The sequence below is a fragment of the Otolemur garnettii genome, unplaced genomic scaffold (assembly GCF_000181295.1).
Source record: "Otolemur garnettii isolate 467f Iridium unplaced genomic scaffold, OtoGar3 scaffold00117, whole genome shotgun sequence".
NCBI classification, from domain to species: domain Eukaryota; kingdom Metazoa; phylum Chordata; class Mammalia; order Primates; family Galagidae; genus Otolemur; species Otolemur garnettii.
The window spans coordinates 5,650,093-5,667,653 of NW_003852512.1; positions in this window are offsets into that span (position 1 = coordinate 5,650,093).

Here is a 17,561-nt window from a genome sequence, read left to right on the forward strand (position 1 = left end):
CTGCCAGGTGACTCTGAAGTTTAATGCCTGCAGCACCATAGCACCATAGCTGGGAAAAAAGCTATAGGACAGGTAAGAAATATCTCTGTGCCTTAGATTTCATAGAAAAGTAGTGTGAGGTCAAATATAAATAGTAATGGAGACAGTTTGCTTTGTAGGTCAGTTTAACCCCTGGAGTTAGTCTTGCTAAGTGATAACCAAGTAGAAGTCATAGGAAACATGGTGAAGAAAAACCCTGCAGACGTGGAACAAGGGAAGCCCTCAAAACTTGTAGAGAGACTGGTTTTCAACTCTTAGAGAATTTAAAACCTTACTGAGAGTAGAACTAGCCATCACTAGAGTTTGCTGAATTATTCCTTGTCTTCTTCCACTAGTAGTTAACATCACAAGCTATATAGTTTATATAGTTGTTAAAAACAAATAAACAAACAAAAACACATCACACATGTTCTATATGAAACACTACTGTCTCCTACATGAACAAGCTGATAGTGAAACCTCAGATTAAAATACATATGGAGTCTCAAAGAGATAATGAAAGAGGATACCCAGGAAAAGTGAGGTCTAAGAGAACAGACATCTTCTCCAGGAGGCCTCAAGGACATACCTGCAAGATCCACCTTGTGGTGACTCTTAGGAATTTATAGAAACTTAACTTCCTAGGACCTAGAAACTAATGCTTGCTTCCTATTCTGTAAAAGCCTAGGGTTCTATAAAAGCTTGAGCCCACTCACTACTCCAGCTTGGTTCAAACTGACCAATGAGAAAGGACTCCATGGGCTGGAACTTTTGACTAGAGATAAGAAGGAGAATGCTGAGCCAGTTGGGGAGTGCAACCATTTTAGACTCCAGTCTGCTGTCACTCCACTGTCTAGAATAAAGTCCTTCCTCTTTTAAACACAGTGTTCAGGTGTTCTCTGTCTCCACTGGGCCTGTCTTCATGCAACATTTCAATAAATCAGAATATAGAATAGACATGATAATTAGGCAATTAATATAAATTTTCTTAGGTAAGCTCATGGCATTTGGTTATGTGAGAGTATCTCTGTATTTCTGGGATATGCATGTTGACAAATTAAGGGCCTAATTATCATAAATAAATAGTGCAATTTGTGTTGAACTGGATTAATATCTACAGTATATGTGTATTTATATAATGCACACACATACAGCACAGATAAAGCAAACTGATAATAATTGTTGAATCTACATGATAAGAGTATGAGCATTTATTGTACTACGCTTGATACAGCATTCCACCTCTCAGGGGAACGTTCATTTTCTAGGCCTAGGTCAGCTCAGAAATCAGACTCCCATCTCTAGAGACAAATAGGCTATCCTTTCCAGTGCCCGCTCTGAGTGGGGAGCACATATTCTACTTCTTTGCCTGAGGCAAAAACTACATAGGTAGCATTCCTGTGCTAATTTTAGCATTATTTTAGGATTATTTTCTTCCAGCAGACGTCTAGCCAATTGTGACACACTTCCCCAATAACCCCTGCCTGCAAGATAGGAAAAGCAGAATTTAAAACCCCTAGACTGAAGACTGGGGGGCTTCCCACCTGATTTACCCTAGTTTTCTGCTGAAGGTTCTGTTCTCTCTCTTCTGTTCACTCTTTTTTTTTTTTCATCATGCTTATCAATCGTTCTCCCTGTCCATAAATTCTGCCCAGTTGGTTATCTACATCGTCTGTGGTTTCATTCTTCAAACCCTAAGAGCAAGGACTTGGCATGCAAAATTCCGGCAACAGTGTCATAACATTTTGAAATTTAAACATTTGAAAAATTTTAAAACAAAAAGTTAAAGTTTGCATGTTCTATTACAAAGTTAATTATATTTTTACTTAGATAGTCATTCTTGATGACACTATATGTAGGTTCATGGCTTCATTGGAGTGAACTGAGTATAACTGGTTTCATTATTTTATTATTTTCTTAATCTCCTCCACCACTTTGACGGATTCCATAGTGATCTATTTATCAGGGCCTGATCAAGTCACCCATATGAAGGTGGCTCACAGTAGAACAATTCCATCACCGAGCATCTTCATTATTTCTATAATGCTCATATTCCTAATCAGTAATTATTTTGTGGACTCTATACATGACTAGATTTAATAGCATGTATTACCTTCAGGAATTTCATAATAGAATTCCTTAGAAGACAGGTAGAAAAACTTTTAAATAATTTTCAATGATCTCTAGTGAAGGAATCTCTCATGATATGCCTTTTCCTTTCAGAAAAATTATTATTCTTTAAGTCAAAATTTCTTCTGTTTCTTCTCATTTTATCTTCGTTTTAATAGGAAAAAAGGATTGTTTTTATCTTCATAAGAATCCAGACTATATGGGGCACTCTTATTAAATCCTCCCTTCTTGAGTTAAGGATCTCATTTCTTTAATATTTGATGAGAACTACTAATTTCCAGATCTTTAATATATTTTATTATAAATCTTTTTAGCTCCAGGGTGCTTTCTTGATATTTACTGAACATCTTAACAGGCTTAATATTTTTGAAATCGTCAAAGTTATCCCAAAGTCTAGTATGTTAGAGGAATGCAATATCAGGTCAAAAATTTGGAAGAAACCTTAAGTCTTCAACCTCTCCAAATTTAAATGCACTTACCTCTGTTAACCCCTCACAAAGTATTTGCCTTAGTTATTCTACTTGCATGAATGTCTTCACTTTGAATGATGTTTGAATAAAAAAGTAAAAAGTAACTGCATCAGAAAGGAGAACTTTGAACTAAATCATTGCCTTTTATACTTACAATCTTTGGAATTGTGTAGAACTTCACCACTTTCCTTCCCTCACCTGACATCTGCAATGCCTAGCTCACAGTGTTGTATTGAGAGTTGAATTTGAAGATAATTTATGATTAAATAAATTGTGTTGTGAAATCAAATATGATTACTATACAACAACAACAAAATGTGATTCATTAACATAACTGCCTAATATATACCTTAACCTATATGTTTACATACATTTTTAACATTTTCTTTTGTGTGTTTGATTTGCTACTTTTTTGAGCTTCAAATAAACAAATAAAACAAATAAAAATTATTGACTATTTAAGTTTGCCTGAAAATGTTTAAGAGAACACCATGTTAATGTCATCTTCAAGGTACAAGTGTGGAAAGGTTTATATTCTGTAGGGTATAAAATGTGTTCATTTACCTTTATAACCTTTGAAACAAGCCAGTCAGTCATCCTCTGTAGCATGAGAGACTACACAAATACTCATCTATAATACATCTTGGCCTTAATAAATTTGGAAGACATCACAAACTTCAACTTGTAGGAAATTTGTAGAGCTATCATATATGTTTTAGGATCATTATTAATTAATTCATCCTCTTAATGTTCCCAACCATGTCTGCAAACCTCGGTCACTGATAGTTTAGTGTTGCACAGCTATCAGATGGAATGATATAATTCATGATAATATACCCTGATAGACAAATTGTAGGCATCATTATAAATTCCATTTCTCTAAGTGTCAAAGTGTATAGTAGTTCCTATGAAATACTTCTCTGTAGCTTACTCATCCCAACAACAATGTATTTCTAATTCTTGCATCTTATTACAAATGAATTTTTATTATAAGGTTCCAGGATTCTTTGAGAAGATGTTTTTCATTTTCATTAAATTAAAATAATGTTATTCTTACAAACTGTTATTACAATTGAAGCATTCTTCAATCAGTTTACGCATTTAATTTAGTGAAAATGTGTCATTTCTTTGTATAAATTAGAGGAGAAGCAAACCAGTTAGATCAACTAGTCAAGTTTTAGATCTGCAATATCTGGGCAAGAAAAAGGATGATGAATTTCAAGCTACCAAAATGTTAAAAATGAATATAATCTAATTATAAGAATGTTTGCTCCAAATCTTGACTGCTTGAAGAATTGTGTAAAGAAGTGGTGCATTTTAAGCATTTGAGCAAAAGAGGAAGGAAGGTTGCTTCTAAGGCCAAACATTAAAGTTGAGACACCATCCACACTCACTTTTAGTTATTAAGAATTGTGACTCTAGGCTGAGTGCCATGAGTCACAACTATAATCCCATAAATATGAGAGGCCAAGTGGGGAAGATCACTTGAGGTGAGGGGTTCAAGAACAACCTGTACATCATAGTAAGATGGCATATCTACAAAAAGAAAAAGAGAAATTTACTATGTGTAGTGGTGCTTCTCTGTAGACCCAGCTACTGGGGAGGCTGAGACAAGAGGATCACTTGGGCCCAGGAGTTTTAGGCTGCAGTGTGCCATGATCATACCACTGTACTCCAGCATGGGTAACAAAGTGAGACCCTGTCTCTTAAAAAAAAAAAATTGTGTAGCTAGAGGTGTTTTGCTGTTTGATTCATGCCTTCTGTCCAGCCCAACTAAATGAGACTTTAGATGACATCTTTAAGTTGAAAAGGAAAGGAAGAAAGTTAGTTGAATGCCATTAGTAAGATAAGACCACAAGAAATGGCATGTTATTTTAACAGGTACGTATCCAAGAGATTTGGAACTAGCTAATTAATACCTGGGACATTTACAGAAAATTCATGTGGGAAACATGAATACAATAGAAGGCCATATTGTACAAGTTCACAAGGAAAGCTACAACCAATTCTCTTGCGTCATATTGTACCCTCCTAATGATGTATAAGTTGAGTCCTGATACCCTTAGAAATAATGAGGTCAACATGTCAAATTTATAGCTATTGAACTGCATTATATAAGAGGAAAAGGCAAATTGTGTAACAGGGCTAGATATAAAAACTGTTAAAGATCATGTGATAGGCAGAATTCTAAGTTGATGTCCAATTTTTTCCTTCCCCTACTGTACACACATCTTCTGGTTAATCAGTTTACTTTAAGTCAGTGGATTAAAAGTGTGGGTGGGAACATGACAAGAAATTGCATGCGGCCTCTAGAATCTTAGAGCAAGCCCAGGTCAAAAGCTATCAGGGAAATGATGGCTTCAGTCCTACAACCACAACCACAATATATGGTTTTATTCCAAAAACATAAATTAGTTTAGAAGATGATGTGCAGATATGAGTCTGGCTATGGCAACAAATATTATTTGTGAGAACTAGAACAGAGGACCCAGCAGAGTCTTTTGTAACTGTGAACTACAGAACTATGGGATACGTAATGGGTTTTGTTTTAAATCATTAAGTTAGTGGTAATTTGTTAAGTAATAATAGAATGCTAATATGGATAGTCATATAAATGATTTTAGATTATGTGAATGAAGTGCAGTATAACATAATATTTTATTATTTATGCAAGAATGTTTATGGTGGTGATAAAGGTTGTAGTTGTTCTCTTAGGTGTAGATGTAGTGGTTGTGATATTTTGGTATTTTACTGGATAGCGAGTCCATACACTCCCATTTAACTATTTTTCCAGTCTATCTATAGCATGGAATTATCAGATTATAAGTGGAGCCCAGGTATATATGTCCTTAGAGCCCTCTGTTCCTGGGGTGTATCAAACTACTTTTATGTGCTAACTCAGATACTCTTAGCTCCCTTATCTTTGGGAATCCTGGCCAATTGTTGTGCCTTAGTGGCAGTGATCAGATTAATTTATGCTCAGTTGCCACCATGGCCATCAACTTCAAGGCAGGAACAAGCTGACAGTACATTACTTAATGTCAGCAGTGCCTCTTGATTCCTGCCAGGTGTAAGACACTGCTGAATCTCTTGATATCTGCATATATACAGCCCAGAGCAAGGGAGAATTAATGGAAATCAGGCAAACTTTGTTCAAAGGGAAATAGGAGATCAGAAGATAAATTGATCTTCCTTCTCTTCACTGGCCACTTTGCTGAGACACATTAGTTCATGCAGTATCTCATAATAATATATTCTCATAGAATCAAGTAAACAATGCTTATGTTGCCAAGAAGTGGTTGTCTTGATAATGATAATAAAGGGCATATTATACAAATCTACAATGAAAACTACAATCAATTCTTTTCAGTCATCGTTGTATGTGATTTTTCTCACTCCCTGGCTTGCTCTCCCATTTTCACATTCCCACTACCCTAAGGATGATACTCACACAACATGCCATAGCATATGAGCTTTTGCCTGAGTTTCTGTCTTCTGGGGAGCCCATGGTAAAGCATATGGTTTCTGAATGGTTTCTGTCAGCTGTTTCATTAATTTCAGGTAAGATGGACCTCCTATGGAATTTTGTAAAAAAAATTTTCTGGGAGGGAAAGGAAAAAAATGACTAAGTAGATGCAGCTTTCCTCAAATGGTCCTGGTCAGAAAGAGGAAAACTACTTAAGTGAACTCACAGCAGTTGAAATTGGAGGGTACACTGCAAGGAGAAGAAATTAAGGCATTCAACAATTCCACTGAGACAAACTGTGAGGACCAAGATGAGATAGAGGAAGTGAGAGAGCAGAGGGTAGTGACGGAGTGAACCAAACTTGGAGGAGGGCACACCTGAATAGAAGGGCAAGGGAACACCTTTTCTTTATCCAACAAGAGTCAATTTTTGTAAGCCATGAGAGGTGCAGGTCCAGTTTCAGTCTGGTTTTTTTTTTTTTTTTTTTGTAAAGTGTGATTCTATTTCACTTATTGCCCTCGGTACAGTGGTGTGTAGTCACACAGCTCACAGCAGCCTCCAACTCCTGGGCTTAGGCAATTTTCTTGCCTCAGACTACATGCACCCACCACAATGCCCGGTTATTTTTTTGTTGCAGTTTGCCAGGGCTGAGTTTGAACCCACCGCCCTCAGTATATGGGGCCAGCACCCTGCCCACTAAGCCATAGGTGCTGCCCCCAGTTTCAATCATTTATACATGGCTAACCAGTTCTCCAAGCACCATTTATTAAATAGAGATTCTTTTATCCAGTGTATGTTTTTGCTGCATAAAATATTAAGACACGAAATAAAAAATCTAGAAGGGAGCATGGGAAAACATGTTTTCTTTTCTTTTTGACATATACCTGTGTTTATTTGGTTTCCCCTTTTTGCCTTCACAAAATTAAAAAGGCTTAAAATTTAACAACACTAACGATGTTTAAGATAAAGACTAGAAACAAAAACTTCATAAAGAACGAACGAAGATAAATACATTCAGAAAAGAAATCAGACAATTGCTACATCAAAATATTAAGCTATAATAATAATAATGTAAAGAAAGTAACACTCACATTGTCAAATAAATGTATGTCTATTATAGAATGCTTTGACTCTGAGGTTCAATATTGAGTCATCAGTTAACTTCTTATTTTTTTTTTCCTGAAGTCTCAAAAAATAGACAACTAATATATATAAATAAAAGTAAAAGACAATTTCAAAAAACAGATTATGCCAAATCTTATAGACAATAGAAAAAGAAGAAATATTTCAAAATCATTCTACTTAACCTGGATACACCTGATATTAAAATTGGAGAAAATATATTATTATAATAAGGAAATTACAAACATATTACACTTATAAATAAGGATGCAATATCCTAAACAAGATACTAACAAGTTGAATTAAAAATTGATGTTTAAGGGGCGGTGCCTGTGGCTCAAAGGAGGAGGGCGCCAGCCCCATATGCCAGAGGTGGCAGGTTCAAACCCAGCCCTGGCCAAAATTTGCAAAATAATAATAATAATAATAATGTTTAAGTAATGTACTTTGTCAAAATTAAGTCCAATTTATGTGAGTATTAGTCATCATTTTCTTCTCTCTTTTTTTTTTCTTTTCCTTTCCCTCATGCCCCCCTTCTTCTCTGTCTGGTTTCCCCTTCCCACATGCCCCTCCATGTCATTAATTGTCCTCATATCAAAGTTGAATACATAGGATTCATACTTCTCCATTCCTGTGATGCTTCACTAGGAATAATGTGTTCCACCTCCATCCAGGTTAGTACAAATGCTGCAAAGTCTCCATTTTTTAATGGCTGAATAATATTCCATGGTATACATATACCACAGCTTACCAATCCATTCCTGGGTTGAAGGGCATTTAGGCTGTTTCCACATTTTATCAATTGTAAATTGGGCTGCGATAAACAGCCTAGTACCAGTGTCTTTATAATAAAAGATTTTTTTTTCCCTTTTGGATAGATGCCCAGTAATGGGATTGCGGGATCAAACGGGAGGTCTAGGTTGAGTTCCTTGAGGTTTCTCCATACTTCTTTCCAAAAAGGTTGTATTAGTTTGCAGTCCCACCAGCAGGGTAAAAGTGTTCCCTTCTCTCCATGTCTGGGCCAGCATCTGCAGTTTTGAGATTTGGTGATACGGGCCATTCTCGCTGGGGTTAGATGATATCTCAGGAAGGTTTTAATTTGCATTTTTCTAATAATTAGGGATGATGAGCATTTTTTCATGTGTTTGCTAGCCATTAGTCTGTCATCTTTAGAGAAGATTCTATTCCTCTCTCTTCCCCATTGATGTATGGGATTGTTGGTTTTTTTCTTGTGGATTAATTGAAGTTCTGTATAGATCCTACTTATTAAGTTTTTGTTTGATTCAAAATATGCAAATATCCTTTCCCATTGGGTAGGTTGTCTATTAGCTTTGGCTATTGTCTCCTTGGCTATACAGAATCTTTTCAGTTTCATTAAATCTCATTTGTTTATTATTGCTGGTGTTGCTATTGCCATGGCAGTCTTCTTTCCCCAGGCCGATATCTTCCAGTGTTTTTCCTATTCTTTCTTTGAAGATTTTTATCGTTTCATGCCTTAAATTTAATTCCTTTATCCATCTTGAATTAATTTTTGTGACTGGAGAGAGGTGTGGGTCCAGTTTCAGTCTTTTACATGTGGATATCCAATTCTCCCAGCACCATTTATTGAACAGGGAGTCTTTCCCCTAGTGGATGTTCTTGTTTGGTTTATTGAAGATTAGGTGGCTGTAAGTTGTTGATTTTATTTCCTGGTTTTCTATTCTATTCCAAATGTCTATGTCTTTATTTTTGTGCCAGTACCATACTTTCTTGACCACTATGGCCTTGTAGTACAGCATAAACTCTGGTATGCTGCTGCCCCCAGCTTTGTTTTTATTACTAAGAACTGCCACAGCTATACAGGGTTTTTTATGGTCCCATAAAAAACACAGAATCATTTTTTCCAAGTCTTGAAAGTAGGATGTTGGTATTTTAATAAGGATGGCATTGAATTGTAGATTACTTTGGGAAGTGTAGACATTTTGACAATGTTGATTCTTCCCAGACATGAGCATGGTACGTTCTCCCACTTGTTAATGTCCTCTGCTATTTTCTTTCTTGGGGTTTCATAATTTTCTTTATAGAGGTCCTTCACCTCTTTTGTTGGGTATATTCCTAATTATTTCATTTTCTTTGGGGCTATGGTAAAGGGAGTTGAGTCCTTAATTCACCTCTCATCTTGGCCGTTGTTGGTGTATACAAGGGCAACTAACTTGTGGACATTGATTTTATATCCTGAGACATTACTGTATTTTCTTATGACTTCCAAGAGTCTTGTAATTGAGTCTTTAGGGTTCTGTAAGGGAAAACATGTTAATGATATAGGCCTGGGGAAATTTTTCATGAAGACCCCATGGAAAATTGCAGTAGCATGAACAATAAACAAATGGGACATAATCAAGCTTAAAAGCTTCTATGGATACAAGAAAACAAAGCGAATAGACAAACTGCAGAATAGAAGAAAATATTTACATACATAGGAATTTGACAAAGGGCTAATAACCGGAATCTACACACAACTCAAGCAAGTCAACAAGAAAACAACAAACAGTCCAATTAATCACTAGGCAAAAATAAAAAAAAAAAATGAACAGAACCTTCTCCCAAGAAGACAGAAGGATGGGCAATGAACACATAACAAATGCTCATCATCCCTAATCATCAGAGAAATTCAAATCAAAACCACCTTGAGATATCAGCAAACCACAATGAGAATAGCCCATATTATAAAGTCCCAAGGCTGTAGATGTTGACAAGGGTGTGGAGAGAAGGGAACACTTACTTGTATACTGTTGGTGGGATTTCAAACAGATACAGCCCTTTTGGAATGAAGTATAGAGAATACTCAAAGAGCTAAAAGTATACATTCCATTTATTCCTGCAATCCCATTACTAAGTATTGACCCAAAAGAAAATTAAAAAAAAAATTCTACTATAAAGATACTTACACTCAAATGTTTATAGCAGCTCAATTCACAATTGCAAAGATGTGGAAACAACTCAAGTGTCCATCAACCCATGAATGTAGAATAAATTGTGGTATGCGCACACTATGGAATATTATTTAGCTGTGAGAAGATGGAGACTTTACATCTTTTGTTATTTACCTGGATGGAGTTGGAGTAAAGTACCTCAAGAAAGGAAAAACAAACAACCCATGTACTCAACACTAATTTGAAACTAATAGATGACTTACTATAGGCCCACATGTGAGGAAAGAAACAGTTAAATTTAAGAAGGTGGGAGTAGGAGATGGTGAATGAGCTCCCACGTAATGGGTACAATGGAGAGGTATATGGTACATCTCTTATGTGAAGAACTAAAATATAACTTGTACTTTACCTAATAAATGCAAATGATGTAACCTAATTGTATACACCCTCAAATTAATATGAAATAATTAAAAAATATTCTGCTAGTAAGATCAACTCAGGAAATAGCTCCATGTTCCTATTTACAATCTTGAACACCCTCTTTTCTCAAATTTTTCTTTTAACTTTATGCCAACCACTTTTTGGATAGTCTTCCCAGCTTTCTTTTAACAAAATTTCTCTTGATCAGTATCACAGTGTTAGTGAATATAATTCCTTAGAGTTGTCACATACCTTCTGCCCTCCCCAACTCCATGCACAACTTCACTCACTGTCAACATCCTGTGCCAGAGTGATACATCTGTTATCATCAGTGTACCTATTTTGACACATTGTTATCTTTCAAAATTCATAGTTTATTTAACGATTCACTGCTGGTGCTGTGCATTCTATGGGTTTGGATAAATGACTTGTATCCATTAGTATCATACAGAATGGTTTCACTGCCCTAAAACTTCTCCATGCATTACCTTTCATCTTTCCTGTCTCCATAGTTTTGCCTTTTCAAAAATGTAATATTGTTGGAATCATATAGTAAGTGGACTTTTAAGACTTGTTTCTCTCACTAAGCAATACACATTCAAGTCTTTTTGTGACAGGCTAGCTCATTTCTTTTCTGTGTCAAATAATGTTCCATTTTCTGAATGTACCACAGTATATTTATCAATGTATCTACTGAAAGGCATCTCGGTTCCATCCAAATTTGGGCAATTATGAACAAAGCTACTATAAATATCTGTGTGCAGACTTTTTGTGTGAAGATGCATTTTCAGATTATTTGGGTAACCACATAGAAGCTTTGTATGAATGTTGTATCATACAAAGTATGTGTAGTTTTTTTATGAAAATGTCAAATCTTATTCCCAAATGATTATACTAATTTCCATTTCCACCAATAAGCTACAATCAGTAGTTGTGTGCATGTTGCCCCAGAAATGTCTTTAAAAGGAAATCCTTTAAAAGGATTTCCACTTCTTTCATCCTATTGCTTATCAGATAACTAGGTGAATGAATGCATGTCAAACAAAATGAGACCCACACCAAAGGATTGGTGGACAAAAAGTTAAAGCTGTCTGGATCTCATATAATGCTAAGACCCCCCTCATTGGCCTTCAGCTGCCTATCTCCATCCTTCAACATAAAAGAGAAATGATGTCCACTTTTGCATAAGCCCCTGTGTTTGGTTCTTCTGTTACACAGAGGTGAATCTATTTTTCATGTATAAAATTCTTTAGGTATTGCCCCTTAGTGTTAGACTCCAATGTCTAAATGCTTCAATTCATTCAATGATTGTCCCCTTTTGACTATCTCATAGGTCCATTATATTGAACTGATTTAAACATCACCTCCATCCTTCCCACCCCACACAAAAACAAACAAAAAGAGACATTCTTTCTCTAGGGTTCCATATATTAGCAAATTATGTCATCATCTTCTCAGTCAAGAAATCTAGAAATGAATTCTGACTCCTCCCTCTTCATGACTACTATGATTTGCTTGAACTTTTGATTGCTCCTTTGTGATTACAGATATACACATGTCCAATAAGAGGCTATCTTTTGAAATGTCTTGAACCCCTTTACTTCTGTCTCTACAATCACTTCAGTGCAACTCTTGGTTCTTTTACTGCCATCTATGTGCCTCATAACATCAGTGCTTACTTTCCACGAAACCATTCCCCCTGAGAAGTCAAGCATTCTTCTCATAGTCCACATCTGATCATGACATACACATGTCAGGTCATCATTCCAAAACTATTTAGCACTCTTGCTTTACAGTCAGAGTAATGTTTTATGCTCATTAGTATGGCATGCAGGTTTGTTGTCAATATTTCCTTTGACTATTTCTATAGCACAGTTTTTCCAGACTATGGCTGGAACTCAACTTAGTAAGGTCGAGAAATCAATTTACTTGTCATGATCAGCATATCCTTTTAAAATGAAAATGGTCAGAGTAGAATACAGAGGAAAGTATTGGAGTTCATCTCTCATAATAAAGACTTTTCATTAAACATTTGTTTCAGTTATAAATGTAGTCCATTTCTTGCTGTAGGTCACAGTGAAACTTTGAAAGCTACAGCTCAATACTAACATCCTGTGCTATTCCTCTTTCTCTGCATTCTCCAGACTTTTGAAATTATTTTAGTCCCTTGAATTTGCCACACATTCTCTACCAGGCTCTTTGCACATGAACTCTTTGATCTTACATGTATGTGTTTATGATTGTGTGAGCATAAACATATTTAAATATTAACACTGACTATCTCTGGGTGATGAAGTCGAATGCAAAATCTATCTATGTTCTTTTCTCTATTTTTCAACATTTTAACAACTATTTTGAATTACCTTTATAATCAGCACAAAGGACAAAGCATACATTTCAAATAAGTAAAGAAGCTTATAATGTGATTAAAGGGAAGGACAAGTAACACACAATATTTTTAAAATACATTACTAGGTGTCACTTTGTAGTTCACAAGGGATGAGCAACACGCAGGCTGGAGAAGCCGCTTCAGATTATTAGTGAACTTGAGGTTACAGAAAATGCAGGGCACTATGAGATAGGCAAAGGGTGGGAAGGCACATCAAGCAGTGGAAATATAACATATAAGGCACATAAACATGCAATCATGTCGTGGGAATTATTTATAATTTGCCATGATTACAAGGTATACTATGTGGTGGGTGAAGAGCATCATAGGAAATGAATATGAGAAGGCCCACTTGGAGTCACATTTTACTGCATCATGAAAGCAATAGGGAACCACACAGTGCTAATAAACAGAAACTCAGATGGCCAGATTAGGGTTTGGTAATGGTAACTCTGGCAGAAGTGTGGAGAATGGAATGCAGCTACAAGAGATGGAAATTGCATTATTGGCCACATTTTTTTTCTTGTCATCAGCTTCTGCCTTCACTTCTTGACTGCTCATATTGCTACAGAGCTCAGGAAACCCTCAGAATCTTAGTCCTGGGAGTGAGTATTGGTTTGTGAATTTGCAAGTGTGTTCCATGCCTGAAGTCAGCCTGAGGTAGGTGGAGCTTCTGATACTCAGAGTTGGAAATAATTGGGCCCTATGCGCTCTTGACCACAGCCACATGGGGGCAGACATGGAGGGTGCAAAAGAGTGATGAGCATAAAATAGAAATGCCTGATTGTTTATGCATAGGGAGTCTTCATTACAAAATGGACACTCTTCATAAAGCAGCATGATAAGCACTTTTACTATAGCTCCTGGCTTTGCTTCCATCAGTGAAAAACCCTGAATTATCTGTCAGTTTTCATGAATAGCCTTGGTCTGGGTATTGAGTCAGAGTTTATTTAATCCTGACACTCAGCAAATGCCTCACTGCTGACAGTCCATCTGAATAATGTGTGATCTTTTCTTCTGTTTCCTTGAGACAGGCCTTGCAGTGGTTCAATGTAAGCTTTACTGTTCAAATCCAGTGAGAATCCACAGGTAATCACTTGACAACTTTTGCTTACCTAGCCTGGGATAAGAATGTCCAACTCTTGGGGTAGATGCAGATATTAACAAAAAATAACTACAGACTGCCATAATGGGGCATAATATTATGGGGCATAAGATTTCAATAAATGGACTGACAATGCTGATGGTGATGCCAATAATAATACCAAAGGTAGCAACAACCAATGGGAATCAGTTACACATTTCTAGGCATTACACTGCTTTGCATATACTGACCATTTAACATTAAAAATTTAAAGAAAGAAAAACTGAGATTTGGAGAGGTGAATTTTTCCTGAAGTCATAAATCTAGTAAGTCACAGAGTTGAGACTTTGTCCTAAGACTGTGTGGCATCAGGTTCCTTCTGTTTAACCACTCTGACAGCACTCCAATAGCAGGGATGTATACTTTGCTTTTAATTTCTCATTTTGTTTTTCTCCCATAGCCAATTTGGGTGTTGATCCTTAGAGGATAGAAATTATGCCTGCCATTTTGAAGTTTCAATCAGTGACATTACTAAAACTTAGATGCATGGGTTTATTCAGTTAACCATATATGCCACTTTAAGAAAAGAATTCCTACCTAAATTGCCAGTTTGAGTATCATGAACAAAAAAATGATTACACTTGTGGTCAATGACAGAAATGAAAAGTTGCAGGATGTTTAATTTTATCTTACCTTTAGCAGCAGTTACTGAAGCCTCATCAAACTTCTTTATAACTAACGTATTACTGCAAAGAGGAAAGATCAGGTCATTTTTTTAACAGCTGGAAATAAGTGCTTTTGATTTTAATAGCATAGGTATTGTACTGTAGAAAAGAAGTATTCAGATTTTTTTTCTTATGACTCACTCCCAGTCAATGGCCTGCTATGACATTGGAAATAATGTTGGCAAAAACAATCTCTTTAAAATTCTTTACGCAAGTTAGGCTGTTGCAATACTATGTTCCCTCGAAAATGTTTTTGTGAGAATATACTGAGTGCCTAGCACTGAACTTTGTTATTCTGATGTTATGTTTACTAAATGATCTCAAAGGCACTGTTGGCTAAGCTAACCAGCTGGTTGAAGGCCCAGGGCAAAGCTTTGAAGTGAAGACAGCTTACTATTGTGGGACATTTCTGAAGTCATCCCTCACTCTGCCTAGAAGATTATTTTTAATGACACAGGGATTTACAGTTCTCTACTTTCCCCTCCAAACAGGATGAAGGGACATACATTTAATTTTCAGAAAATATTTCTGCCTAAAAGAACCATTTGCTGAAGTTATGTCTACTACAGATTTATGTAGGCCTAATTTGCTATGCTTTCTCATTGAATTCTCACAAAATTTTAAGAGGCAAAGATTTTATTATCATGTGTATTTTACTGATGATAATACTATCATCAGTAAAACTATATCTATTACTTAAGATAATAGGACTAAAGTGATTCAGCCATGGTCACATATTCAACAAGGGACAGATTATGGATTCTAACCTATGGCTTTCTGAGGTTGCTTTGGTCAGTGCATCATAATCTCCTGTAATACTCTGCTTGGAATTCAAGTTACTCTTGGGCACACTGGGCACATCCCTTTCATTGGCACATTGTATTTTCACCTTGTGTTATAATAATATACAGTTTTGAATTATATTGCCACTGAGTTTTGTCTTCTTGAGGGTAGATGGCAGCTCTGATTCATTCCTCTGTTCTCCATAGTGCTGATCATGGGGAACTTGCACATCATAGAACTTTGTGATGTGAAGTTGAATATCTGTTTAGGAGATGGTTATAGGTAAACATAAATGTGTTTGTATATTTTTCTAAGAATTACCTAGGGATTTCTTTTCCTTTTGCAGTTATTTTTTTTTCTGTTATCTTCCTAGTCCATTGAATAAATTGCTATTCTGAGCCTAATAGCCATTGGAAGTTTAAGAGATTTTTTGTTTTTTGCTTTCAGAAAAGTATTTAAGTGTAAATATTTTCATCAGAATTAAGAGAAATAAGTGACAGAATATGTGACAGTAAAGGTTGGTTGGGCATTAAATAATTATTCAACAAAGACCATGGTTCAGAGAACTAATTCATAATCCCTTGCATTTGTGGTTTGAAGGGTTTATGTATACTTTGCTCTTTATATATGTTTTTATATACACACCACCTGTGAGTTGAATGGGAAAACTCATTTTCATTGGCAAGATGCAGAAATTGAGACTTGAAGAGATTAAGCAACATGGGCAAGGCTACCTAACTGGCAAATACTGGAGCTGAGGTTAGTATCTGGGTCGTAACACCCAGTTTATGTTTCCTCTTAGAAAAATCGCTTTGTATTTTTAAATACATCATAGTTTGTACATACTTATGGGACACATGTGAAAATTTTTTACATGCATAGAATATGTAATGATTAAGTCAGTTCTTTTCATGGTATCCATCACCGAAGTATTTATCATTTATATGCATTGGGTACATTTCAGCTCTTCTATCTATGTTAGCCAGTTTGATGTAAGCATCCCAAATTGTATATAAAATCAGCACATTGTACCCCATACACGCATTGATGTATACAATTATGATTTAATAAAAAATCATTTGTATGTTCGAATTTTCTGCTTGGTTATTGATATTTTCTTAAATTTTTCAATTGATCATTAAGAAAAGAAAAATATAATACATTGTCATTAACTATAAGCACCTATCTCTGCTATTAAACATTAGAACGTATTCCTTTTATCAGAACATCTCTTCAGGCTCTATGCTGTTCTACTCCTACAATCAGCCTCGGCCAGATCATCACAGATTTATGCAGAAGTTCCAACTCTTGGTCTCTCTCTGCTTCTGTTCTTCCTCTCTGTATACACTTGAATGGGATTAATCACTCCTCACGTGTTTGAAACCTTTATATGGCTCTTTTACTCCTTAAAGAATAAGGTACCCCAAACCCTGGCTTACCTCATTGGTTCCACTCTTTTTCTTTTTCATAATTTACTATTAGTTCACCTCCATGATGAAACTGACTGCAATGGCTCTCGTATTTCTCGACCATTTCACATAATGTTCTCTTGACTTGTGGAAATCCTTTCATATCTTTATTCAGTCTTTTTTCCCATCAGGTTCACATCATTCTTTAAGAACCTAAGGGAAAACCAGCATTTTCTAGAAGACTTCCTGATTTTTCAATTTCACCAGAGGGACATTTTATCTATATTCCTATAGCCTCTCATGCCCATTCTCATAGCATCTCTCTCACTGCAGTGTAATTACCATATTGTATTTTCTATCAGCCTCTGGTAGGATTTGGATGAGCAGGACAAGGTGGCATGGTTCTCTTCTAATGGTCCTTGGGAGAACTTGACAGATATGCTGGGAGCACTGCTTTCAGAGTTGGTGGGAAGACTCAAGGGACTGAGCTATCTAAATACAAGTAATGCTGTGGACCTGGCTTTTATTCTAAGCCAAGTCATGTTTGACTTACATCTGAAATATTTGAAAATTTTGAGTAACAGAAGATGATAAACAGCTGGACAAAGACTCATACAATTCTTTCTGAAATAA